Source organism: Onychostruthus taczanowskii, unplaced genomic scaffold (assembly GCF_017590055.1).
Source record: "Onychostruthus taczanowskii isolate IOZ18803 unplaced genomic scaffold, ASM1759005v1 scaffold52, whole genome shotgun sequence".
Lineage (NCBI taxonomy): Eukaryota > Metazoa > Chordata > Aves > Passeriformes > Passeridae > Onychostruthus > Onychostruthus taczanowskii.
In genome coordinates, this window is record NW_024502791.1 from 2669402 (window position 1) to 2682174 (window position 12773).

The following is a 12773-nucleotide window of genomic DNA, read 5'->3' on the forward strand; positions in this document are numbered from 1 at the left end:
AGTGCTGCTTCTTGATAACAATAGAAAAAATACAAATATTTGCAAAGCAGTGATTTAAAGATAAAAAAAGTGCAGAATAGTTTTGTAAAATATGTTTACAAGCCTTTTACACATCAGTGGAGCACATAGTATCTACTTGGGTTGTGCAAATGTTTTGTTCATTAATTAAGAATCTGAAAATAATGTTCAACATCTAAAATACAAGGTATTTCCTTTGGGTTTTTTTTCTTAAGATGATAAAGCAAAATTATTAATGGAAGTTAGGGATGAAATCATTATGGCTTCACAGAGTTTTAAAAATTCTGCTTCAGAGATAATGTAGATACAATATTTGAAGGGTCTGTTCAAACTACTTCACATTAAATAATTGCCCTAAATTACTCTCTACAGAAACCTATATTGCTCACAACTATCACGGAAGCATGGGGAACCAAACCTTGTGTATTCAAAATTAGCCTTTTAAAATACTGAACTCCTTTACACTTCTCTCAAGGGAAATTCTCCGATGGGACACCTGAAAAAAAAAAAAAAAAAAAAAAAAGTGTGTTTTACATGAGTTAAACAGTGGAGCTATGGAGCTACAGCTTACACACTAATTTCACTTTAAGGCTGACTTTTGAGCTGTTGAAAACAGTGGGCTGTGTCAAATGTGATAAAATGTGTCACCTTGAGTTCCACAAGAAAAACAGATCTCAATGTATATTGAGGTGCAGTGTCTAAAGCTGTATTATACTCTCTAAGATTTGGTTTCTCATTACAAACCTGCAAAGCCTCAAATCTAGGTATGCTTTTAGTTGTGAGGTTTCTTAATAATCATGAAATATACTGTATTGAGGCACTACGCAAATATCAGACAGAACAAAGACAAAAATCAGCCTTTTATCCCTAATTGGATTTCACCTAAACATAAAATATTCTTACAAAGAAATTATTAATTTTGCTTCAGCATGAACAAGAGAGTTGTAATCAGTAAACAAAGACTGGAATTAAACTGCATTAAACAGAAGATGCTTTCACAAGTAGAAAAACTCAAATATGTTTCAGTGAGTTTGTGCAGGTGTTAATTTTTGGTTTGTTAAGTTTGGGATTTGTTACTAGGTCTTGGAATAGGGGGATGATTGCTTTGAAACCCCTGGAGAGAACCAGATGACAGAGTTTCAGAAAAGCTAAGAACCTTTCTAAACAAACACACTCCCTGCAGAGAGAATCTGAGCTGTTGATCTTCTCAGCAGAAACACTACCTAAATGTAGCCACAGTTAATTATATCCTGTTGACAAGAGACACCTAAAACACCATGCATTTTATCATCATGCAATAGCATACAAATGACAAGTTTTGACAAGTATCTATTTGTTGTTTTCAGAATTTCCATTGAATATGATAAGTGTACTTTAACTATTATGCCTCAGTGCTATTTAGTCAATCATCCTTTACTTCTGAAGTTAATTTTAGATCAGATAAACATGCCCAGATCTGCAGTTTGTGTGATATCAATAAAGGTTTCAGGTCTTAGGCAGAACATTAACACAGTTATTATGCCCGAAGCTATCAAACACTTGATTAATGCTTTTACATCCACAAGAATAATAGAAAGGGAAGACTTTTATTTCATGCTGCAACTTCATTCATTGCAGAGAACTATACCATTGCCCTTCCCTTTGGACATCATAGTGCTCTCCATTACTGCTGAATGCTGTTTTTTTCCCATTTGAAGTGTTTATGGCCTTAGGTGCTATTAGAGTTTGGTATGAATACTAAAACATGTTTTTTTTATCATTGGACAAATATGATTCCTAGCTCAGTGATCTACTTTCTAGAAAAAAAAAAAAAAAGAGGAGTTCAAACCCAAGTCCCTCTTTTCTGAACCAAGATCTATTTATAATAGTATTTAAAACATGGGTCTGTGGACCAAATACCATGAAGCAGTGTATTTAACTACTGAAAGTCAAAAAAGAACAGGAAAGGTAAGCCCAGGTAATTTAATTTTTTGGCCTAAAGAATAAAGAGACATTCTTTCAAAAGAGGAACAGAGCTGGTTAACAGTGGAAACAAGCACATGGACTCAAGAAGACTTCATGGACAAGGTAGGTAACCTCCAGAACATCATGGTCAATCCAGCACATTATTTTCATGTTCCTTCTGGATATGGAAGTAAAGATCTGAAATATATAGAGAAATTGTCCTTAAGAATGCAGAATTATTTCTGAAACAGTTGAAAATGAAAATATATTTTTTCAGATAGTTCTAAGCACCTTGGGGTTTTGCGCCCAAAATATTTTTTGGAAATTTTTACTGAAAGTCCCACTGTCAGAAGGATTTCTAAGATTTTCTGTCAATATTGACTTTCCTTTCATATGGGTTATATCTTTTCCTTTCGCCCCACCCTGTATTCTGATGAAAGCAGAAACTGATATTGGTGACATAGATGACTAAAGGAATAATATTCATTATCAAAGGACCATTTTGAGACTAGAAAACTCAGGCTCACATTTCTTTTAAGACAGATACCCAGAAAAGCAGAAGAAGGAAAATTATAAAGATGAAAGAAATCTCACAGTATTCCACTTTACTGTATTGTGCATAGGAAAAACAGAATAAAGCAAACAAAGTTGAGGAATGTAGCATATTTTAGTAATTGTTTGCACACTTTATTTAAAGAATGATGTTCAGCCCCTCATGAGGGTTTGAATTTTCTTAAGTAATTGTGTTGGTATCACAGTTAGATAGGAAAGAACTAAAGGAAAGTCAGATAAGCTTTTTGACTTGCATATCGTGAACATATTTTTGTTTCACAGTCTCATATACCTGTTGCACTGTCATTTCTTTTAATGAAAGATTGTCTACTATGTCGCTTCTTTCAATCAGAAGCCCCTCTAAAGCACTAAAGTCCTCTCACTCCCTAAAGAACATTGAAATTGATAGATTACGCTGATTTTACTATGCAACTGGTGATTTTTAGCACTGTGAAATTATTGTAAATTAAGATAAAATCAAAATCAAAACCTAAACCTGAAAAAAAAAAACCAGTATGGACAATTGTAGGTAAAAAAAAATTTCAAAATGATACAGCATGATACAAGTCACCTAGAAACAACAGAAGCACAGAAGTCAGAGGAGGAGATCTCCCTGTTTCCTGTTATTGCTAGCCTGAACAATTCTCTCTGGAAGGTAGGGTGTACATGTGTACACTTATGTGTGTACAAAGCTGTGTGTAAAAATCAGTATTTATCAGAGTTTACACTCTCCACTTGCACAGCTTAAAGAAGAAAGGCTGTCCTCCACTGTCAAGCACTGCCCTCGAGATCTAACCTTACTTGCTATAAAGCAGCAGGTGACTCTCCTTTATGTCCTTCTAAAAAAATATTCTTAAATGAAAGGTCAATAAGATGGATATCTGTCAGCTTGTAATTGGCACAACTGACACACAAGTCTACAGTTCCAAAAATAAAATCAGATTCTCCAAGCATTAACATTTAACTTGTTCATGTTTTCTAATAGAAATATATTTAGTATGTTAATATATTTAAACTAAATTTACCCCCTTTTAGTACAATGTGGTTTCAGTTCCAGCCAGGACTTAAACTCTTGTCAAAAATACTCTTGTTTCAGTATTTCTGATGGGCATTGAAACCAAAAATGCTAAAATTTTGTTTATTGTCAGTTCTCCAGCTAGAGCTGGAGTTGAAACAAGGTTCAGATAACTTTCAGACAATCATATATTTTTCAATAGCAAAACTGAAATAATAAGGCATTTATCACTCTCCAATCACATTGATCTCAGGTGAAAGAAATGTATATAATCTTTTAAAGAGATTATTTTAAGCATTTTAGACATGTTTTCTTGTGTTACAGACAAATAAGTTTGGGGATTTCTGGCTTTGTTCCACTGTTTCCAGTAAAGATGCAATTGAAATGTTCAGTTCTGTGTGTCAGAAACTATCACCTCCAAGTGCCTGTGGGCAGTTCTACAGTGGCAATTGTGCTGCTCAAACAGCAGCTGAATCTGATAGAGAGGTTTTGCACTGCAGTGTTTGTTTTGGCTCTTTTCCTATGTGCTTTTCTTTCTCTCTTTTTAATAATACAGTCGTGGTTTAGAAAGATATAAGGTAACAAGGCTAAAGGACACTCCAAAGATCTCTCTGGTATCTCTGCAGTAGCGATAGGCATGTTACCACACAATGCTGGTTTGCCAAGTATTTCCATTCTTGTTCAATAGAGCAGGATCCAACAGAAATAGAATAGGTAGCAGATTTTAAAGTCAATATTTTAAAACCCTTACCTTGCTTTTGCTTGCCCAGTATCTGTTGCCAAGGAAACAGAAGGAGAAGCCGGAACCAGTGGTGAAGCAGTAATAAAAGCAAGATCACCAGCCTTCAGCTGCTGGCTTCTTTCCTCTTTTTCCAGCTCCTGAACCCACATTTGACAAGGCCCCTGATAGTTTAGAATAACATAAAAAATGAATATAATTTTATTCAACATCTATTTGCATACAAACAAAAGGGAGTTGGCAACACAGTTGGTTTTCAAGATGGAGGTTTTTAACTGGCCATGGACTGGGGAACAGAGTTTGAAATAGGAGCACATATGGACCCAAGAGATAATATTTTGGTGTGTAAGTCAGAGAAAATTAAAGCAAACCAGTATTAAAGACTCTTGCATGAAGTACAAAGCAGAGAAATAGGAAGAGAATTGCAGACTTAATTATTTATTACTTTTGAAATGTTGTTTACTCTCCAGATGTCTCCAGGCTAACCAGGAGAATGTTGTTTCATTTCCTCACCTGTGGTGTACGCACTGTCTAAGATGAAATATAGGGATTTATTGAAACTTGACCAGTTCAGAGTCTACTGAATTTTCAAACAAAATACAAGTTTAGGAACTCTGTAGCAAACTGAGCTGCTTGATGTGCACAGGACAAAGTCAACAGTTACTCATACACCACCTTTGCTTCCAGAACACACACTGAATATCAGAAAAACTGTTTAGACATTTTAGTGAACAATTGGTTTTTATTTCAGATTTTTTAAAGGATAATTAGTTTTATACAGAATAGCTATTTGTTATTCTTCTCACTATTTTTGGCTAAGAAAATTTATCTTGCTGTATATGTTACACTGCAGTGTACAAAGTTAAGCAAAAGATAAAACAAAGTAGGGAAGAATTAAAATATTTGTAGTTTGTAGAATTTAATGGCAGTCAATGTAGTTATATATCACACCTAAATACATATATGAATACCAATGAATAAAGAAACAGGAACTTTACACTTCAACTAAATACAGAGATGTACATTTGGTCCCAATCTGGACTCAAATTTTGATTTTCACTGATTACTACTGAGTTGGATTTGCTCCTGGTTTCTGAAAGCTGAATTTTTCTTGACATAAGAAAGTTACAAAGATGGGATTGCTCTTACACTCACACTCAAAATGGAATGTAAGACAACAATGTAGTCTCAACTACAGTATACCAATGTCAGAAATAGATAACTAGACAGCTAGATATCTAGATATCTAGATAGATAGATAGATAGATAGATAGATAGATACCTAGATACCCAAGCAGCAAAAGGGCTTAAAAATATTATCTGAAACCCAACACAGCAATATTGCATCTATCAAAATCAGACCTCTTCTGCAGCATGAAAATCCCTGGAGCCTCATGAATATTACAGTCTTTTTACACCAGAACTGTATTTTTCCCTAGTATCCTTTCTAGCGAAGTATTGATTTGCAAGTTGCCTGATTCACACAACTCAGTTTCTAATTTATGTATCCCATCGTCTGTTATTTCCATTTATGATTACAGGAATCAGCTGTGCTTCTTCCACCTATATAATGCTTTAAGAATTTCAAAATATTCAACAAATATTCTTTTAAACTCTAGTTTCAATTCACTACTTCTGTCGTAGGGGCTGGTTTGTAATGGATTCTGGAATACTTCAGCAGTTTGTCCAGATCAAAGATTTTTACAGATTTATTTTTATTATATATGATATGGCTTCATGTCAAGTCCAAAAAACAACTTGTTGCTGTAACAAGTACATAGGAGCAGTAACAAGGACACTGGGCAAAACACCTTATAATGGTAAGCCTTTGTCCTGCTCCTAAACTGGAAGATTCCTGTGGAGGAGGGTAAAATGCAAACTGCATCTCAGAAAGATGATAATTTATACTTGTGAGGTTAGAGATACTGGCAGTATTTTTTATTTGCTTTCATCCAACTGATTTGCATCTTCCTTGACAATGTTCAAGAAATTTGTATTTTACATGAACTAGAAGCCTAAAAACTTCTATAAATTCACTAGTCTTTATCAGACTATGTTAACTTTGGGAAGTGTATTGAATTTAAGTTACGAGCTGCTGATAGTGGGAGTCCACAGCCTGGTCTCTGAGCAAAGGCCAGGACTTACCTGTGCTTGATGCAGATGCTTCCAGACCGCTTGCAGGGTACAACTGAGCAGTTCAGCCAAACCGGTGGCATCTTTGGGAAAATACATTTAAACAATATCATCAGAAAGAACAAATAGAGTGAGAAACAGCAGAGGAAACACAAAAGTAATAATAGGGGAAGGTCAGACACAGGAGAAGACCATGAAGAAGACCACAGTGGAGCTGTTTGTCCGCTTTACCTCATGGGGGACCATGACAAAGCAGATGCCTACACTGCAGTCCACAGGGAATGCCACAGCAGAGCAAGTGAGTGGGTATTCTTGAAGAAACTGTGGCCCATGGAAAACCAAAGCCAGAGAAGGGGAAACGGAGATAATGTTCTGGTTTTCTCTGGGGTAGAGTTAATTTTATTCACAGCAGCAAGTATGGGGCTAGGCTGTTGCCCTGAAAAGAGTGTTGGCAATTTTGAAATATTGAAATATTTTGAAATATTTGAAATATTGAAATATTGAAACATTTTTGTTATTACTGAGCCATTTTTTCATAGCATCAGGGTCTTTTCAGCCTCTTACCCCACCCCACCAACAAGGAGACTGAGATTGCAAAAAGAGTTGAGAGATTACATAGTTGGGACAGCTGACTCAAACTGACCCCATATCACACCACATCACACATGTAAAGCTGGGGGAACGAGGAAAAGGAGGAGTGTAGATGGATGTCCAGAGTGATGGTGCTTTCTTCCCAAGTCATTGTTATGCAGGATAGAGCCAGATTTTACTGAAGATGGCTAAAAACCTTCCTGATGATGGGAAGTGGGAAATTAATTTCTTGTTTTGCTTAGCTTACATGCACAGATTTGCTTTCCCTATTAACCTGTCCTTATTTCAACCCACAAGTTTTCTCACTTTTATGCTTCTGATTCTCTTTGCCATCCCACCTGCTGGAAGATTGAGCAAGTGGCTCTGTGCGTATTAGCTGTGGTCTGGATTTCAACCATTACATGTAAAAAGAAACAGAGAAACAATTGTATTTTGACTGTAGTCCCCAGGTTCCCCTGCACCTCTGGGTGGAGGCAGAGTCATGTGAAATAAAGAGAAGTGGATCCTGAAAGAGGTGGGAGCATATATGGAAAGCTGTTATTTTAATGTTCATCTTTGTTTCTCATGACCCAAATCTATTTTAGTCAGTACTAAATTAAATTATTTTTCTTCAAGTGAAATATGGTTTGCCTGCAATGATAATTTGTAAGCTATCTCCCTATCTTTATCTCAATGTATTCATTTTCGCATCTTACTTTCTCCCTTTTTACAACCAAGGAAGGAAAGTGAGTGAGCATCTGGGTGGGTGTTTTGACTTTTGGCCAAAATTTACCCATGATAGGGGAAGTAAACTCAGCAATGATACTAAGAAAAAAGAAGAAGATAATATTTGAAAAATCTGAAATATTTTACAATGGTGGTTTAAACTCTACCTACAAAAATATGAACTCAAAATATCAGTAGATCTACTTTCACTGGCTTCAGTAGGCCCACTCAATTTTAGAACACTCACACAAGGAACTTTTACAAAACTCTGAATAATTGTACCTCAAAAGTGGAAAACAGAACAGAAAAAGAAAATATTGGACAATCAGGGTTTCAACAGTCCGTACAGAATAAACTAGCATAGGTTAGCATTACAGTGCTCATTTCTGATTCCAGTGGAAAGTTACTCTCTGCACAATGTGGCTGTCAATGACTACAAAAACTGTGAATACTGTAAACAAATATCTGCTGAAATTCCTCCTGTTTTTATTAAGTTTCACTTGGTACATAATCCACATAATTTACAGTCCAATCAACTTTACATATCTAGTTTTGTTAGTACATATATACAATGTATTTTGTATTTTTGTAAGTTTATATATGGATATCTATATGTGTATATATACTACATATATGCTTATATACAAAAAAAGTTGTTTTCTATGTTCTAAATTTTTATTATTGCTAAATACCCCTGTGAATTAAAATTAGTTAAGTTGAGTTCAGTGGTACTTAGTTACAATTATCTTTAGAACTAAACTATATTTAGGAGATAATTTATATGCTAGTTTAAACTCTAAAATATCCTTCATTAACTTATCTAAAATTTATTAACTCATTTCTTAACTTATTGATATCCTGTCCTTCAAACAAAAGTGTGTGAAAACTCCAGTGTTTATACATTTTAAGCAAACCTGGTCTGACACAATATCCTGCCCTTTCTTCCCTCTTCAGTAAATTAATTTCATTTCTATGTATTTCCATGGAATAAGTATATTCTGTGAAAGGTAAGAGACCGTCAGGCGTCCCCAAAACTCAATGCATTGCAAAGCAGGTAGCATGAGGACTTAAAGAGAACCATGAACTGTCTCAAACACTGTCCAATAAGCAAGCACCCATAACAGGAGTTTAAGATAAACAGATATGGCAAACAGGAAGGCATAAACAGAGGTGGATGTTTGGAATTAGCACCCTGGATAAGATACCACTGTTCAGACTGGGAAAAGTGCTGATGCAACAACAGGAAGATTTCAGCAAGATCTGGTGAGGCAGATCTGCGTGACCTATGTGGACAAAAAAAAAAAAAAAAAAAAAAAAAGAAAAAAAAAAAAAAAGAAAAAAAAAAAAAAAGAAAAAAAAAAAAAAAGAAAAAAAAAAAAAAAGAAAAAAAAAAAAAAAGAAAAAAAAAAAAAAACAACAAAAATAAACCAGCAAATTTTGACAAAGGAAGCAGCTGGTTACACACATGCCATTCCAAGTTATGGGAATGCCACCTATGCCTCATGGATATCCAGGACTTGGACTGTATAAAAGCCATACTTCATGAAGAACATTTGAGAGCCACCACCACTGAACAGATCAGGGTGGAGGACTAGCAGGATGTTGCAAAAATCCATGTGGTGGCGATATCCTTGGTTTGATATCTCTTTTTCTTGTTTTTCTCTCTCTCTTTGACTCTCTTGACTCTCTTTGACTCTCTTTCACTTCCTCCCTCCTGCGCTCCCCCTTTCTATTTCTCTCTCTCTCTCTCTCTCACACACTCTAGACTTTACATTTACACTTACATTACATAAATAAAATCTGTACTATGTACTATTGACTTTGGCATGTGGTTTCATTTGTACCTTTGTTTGGGTAGAGACATATCTTAACAAGCAGATCCTAACAGGCAGATCTAGATTCATTGTGTAGCTCTCTTGCTAAAAATCTGGGCTTACTTGTTTTTCCTCTTACCAAAGTATATGCCTCAAGACTTTATTGTTTGGAATAAATTGATATTGCACTACTGTGCCTCTTTGGCTTGGTATTGTTTTCTTTGAAGGAAAGCAGCCATTAAAACCAAAGATTTAAAACTGTAATTAACTGCACTGAATATTTCAAATTGTTAAAGGTCCTCTTAGCATAGGAGCTTACTGTTACACATTGCATAAGCTACTCCTTTACTCTCATAAAAAGTCATTAAAAAGTGGATATGATTTCAAAGCCCCTAGAAGAAGTCATCCAAATGTCTTCATACAGAGATTAATCAAGTTACAAGAAAATACTTTAGACAGACAATGTGAACACCTATAGAACAGGAAAGACTGAAGCTGCGGTAGCAGCTACAGCAGTATCAAGCAATGAGCAAACCTTTATGATGTAAGTACAAATTACCCAAGTACTAGGGAACCACAGTTTAGTAGCACCAGCTTAAAGATATGATTTTTTTTTTAGTTCTTTTTGTGTTGGATTTTTTTTTATAGTTTGAAAGTTTTACTAAGGACTATTCAATATTTCACAAGTGGTTCTGTAGCATATTTCTCACTTCATCTTACATTACTTCAGATTTCTACCAAGGATGTTCACCTCAAACAAATTAGATAGAAAATTAGCATACCTGAAATTTAATGTTAGAAATTATTTTTTGTGGACTGGAACCAGGCAGTCCTGACCAAATCCAAAGTAGTGAGACACATTGGGAGTTATTCAAGGGGAGTGACCACTGACGTGTCTTCCATCTCTTTCTTCAAAATGGCTTTTATCAACTGTCTGCATTTGGGATTAAATGCTATCTCAGACAACTGGGGCACATTCTACCTCATTCCTGTTGTTCAGCTAACATGCAGATAGGAATGTAAAAATCATAGGAACAAGGGAGTGCAGGTTTACAAAATTTTAAACCTTGCCTAAGGATGGAATTATGTGATTCTGATTTAAATACATTTAATGTATTTTGCATTTAAAAATGCTAAGCTTACATCTACAGTAGATGGAAACATTCAATTTTCTTACCAAGCCAGACAGAAAGTACAGAGACAAAATATGCAGTCAGATAAACATGCATATATAACTTTTTTGGTTGCCTAGGATTTGGGCTTCTTTCATTTTACCACAGACAAGATTAGATGTTTGACTGAGTAGACAAGCATTTTATTGCTGGGGCAAATTATTATATTTTAAATGATGTTGCACCTGATTTTATCCGTACTACCAGAACTACATATCCAAAGCAAAAAGGAAAAAAACAAGTAGTATATGATCATGTTAACCTGTAAGTATTTGCCTGAAAATCTTTAAAATAGCAAGCAATGAGATAACAAGAATTGGTTTGTATTTTTAACAAACTGTATCTTCCTTTCATTTTTCTACATCTCCGTGAACAGTCTTCTAGTTTTCTTTTGATTTGGGAGTAATGCAATGTGACAAGATAGCCACCAGCCATGCCAAGCTAAGCTAGCAGTTTCAAATGATATAGTATTTTGCAAAACGTGTAAAAATGCATGCAAAAGTTCACACAAAATGTGCCACCTTTTACTGCTTGCAATGAAACTGCAATGAGCCAAGCTGGCCTTATACTCCCATATGACACAAAACCATATTCCTTGTTACACTACTTCATACATCTATGTGTAAAACATGAATGTCTTGGAATGTCTTGTTCCCCAGCCATCAATAAGTATAAGATTGCCGTTTCAAGGTTGTAAGATCTTCAAAATTTATGAACTTAATATTTTTTTTTTTTTAATTCAGCAATTTACATGGATCCCATCGGGTGCTATGGTCACAGATGACCTTGACAGTGGCAGGGGCATAGAACAACAATGTCTCATTGTGGAAGACAGACCTGCAGGTGCCCAGCATAGAAACAGACATTTTTCTTCCCAATATATCAGGCTCAGTGAGTCCTTTTGTTGTTGAGAGAAAATGATTAAGGTTCTCCTAATAATTTCTTATATTCCTCAAATACTGCAACTGTTAGTATAGGTGGAGTGTCACTTCATTAAAGCACTGAAGTTCTCTAATCTGAGTCAGCCTAAGAACACTATGGGATCAGTACATCACAAAAGTGTTTAACAACCACCTTTTCCATTAGTTCTACCAAAAGGAGCTTTTGCTTTGTTAAGGATTTGCTTTGTTAAGGATTTGCTTTGTTAAGGATTCACAAGGCTATGAAGTACTCTTAGATTTATATATATTATATTCAATATCTGGTTGGAATTAAATGTAATAAAACTGCTGCTGCTATCTCTCTAAGAAAATAATTAGCTCAAAGAACAAACAACAAAAAGATCAACACAGTTCAAAATTTGATGTCGATGTATTTTTTCTTGATTGTAAACTCGCTAAAATTAGGTACTAAAATTCTATTCTTGAAACAAGTGTCTTCTAATAAAAATATTTCACAGTTTACTATTAAGTTAAAAACAAGCAAACAAACACACAAACTAGAGTGATTTGGCTGATCAGGCTGTAACTAATTTCTTTGTCTAACCACAACAGTTTAATGCAACTAGTAATTAAGTTCTGATACACAACTAAGGAAAAAAAATACACTTTAAACATTAAGGAAAAAGTTATTATGTTTTGCAAAATCCCCCAAATTTGCAAAATATCCCCAAATATTTTTGTGGTGGGAAAGATAGCACTTCTTGACTACTCATGAGAGGGTTTATTTTTCATTTAGATAGTTAAAATTTCTTTAGGCAAAATCTTGTGGAACCAAATCAGTCACACTCTGACGTCAGTATGATGGCAAATGCCCTTCTTCCCAATGTGACATACTGTCATATTGCTCACTGCAATGAATTTAGTCAGCTCTGTAAATTATTCTTCAGAGAACATCTCTTAGCCAACTAAAATGAAGTGAGTTTGGGAATCAGAAGAAAGAAAAAAAAATTCTAATAGTTGAAAATCAAAGACTTCAAATAGTTTCTTTTTTGCCTTTCAGTCTTTCTTGACTGAAAAATTTGCAGGAAAACAGAAGTGTTTTTTATCATTGGCAGTGCTTTCTGTAAAATGCCTCTTTCTGTGATAATAAAACAAAATCCAGGGAAAATGAACTTGTCAGAAATTTCAGAAAGAAAGATACACAAACCT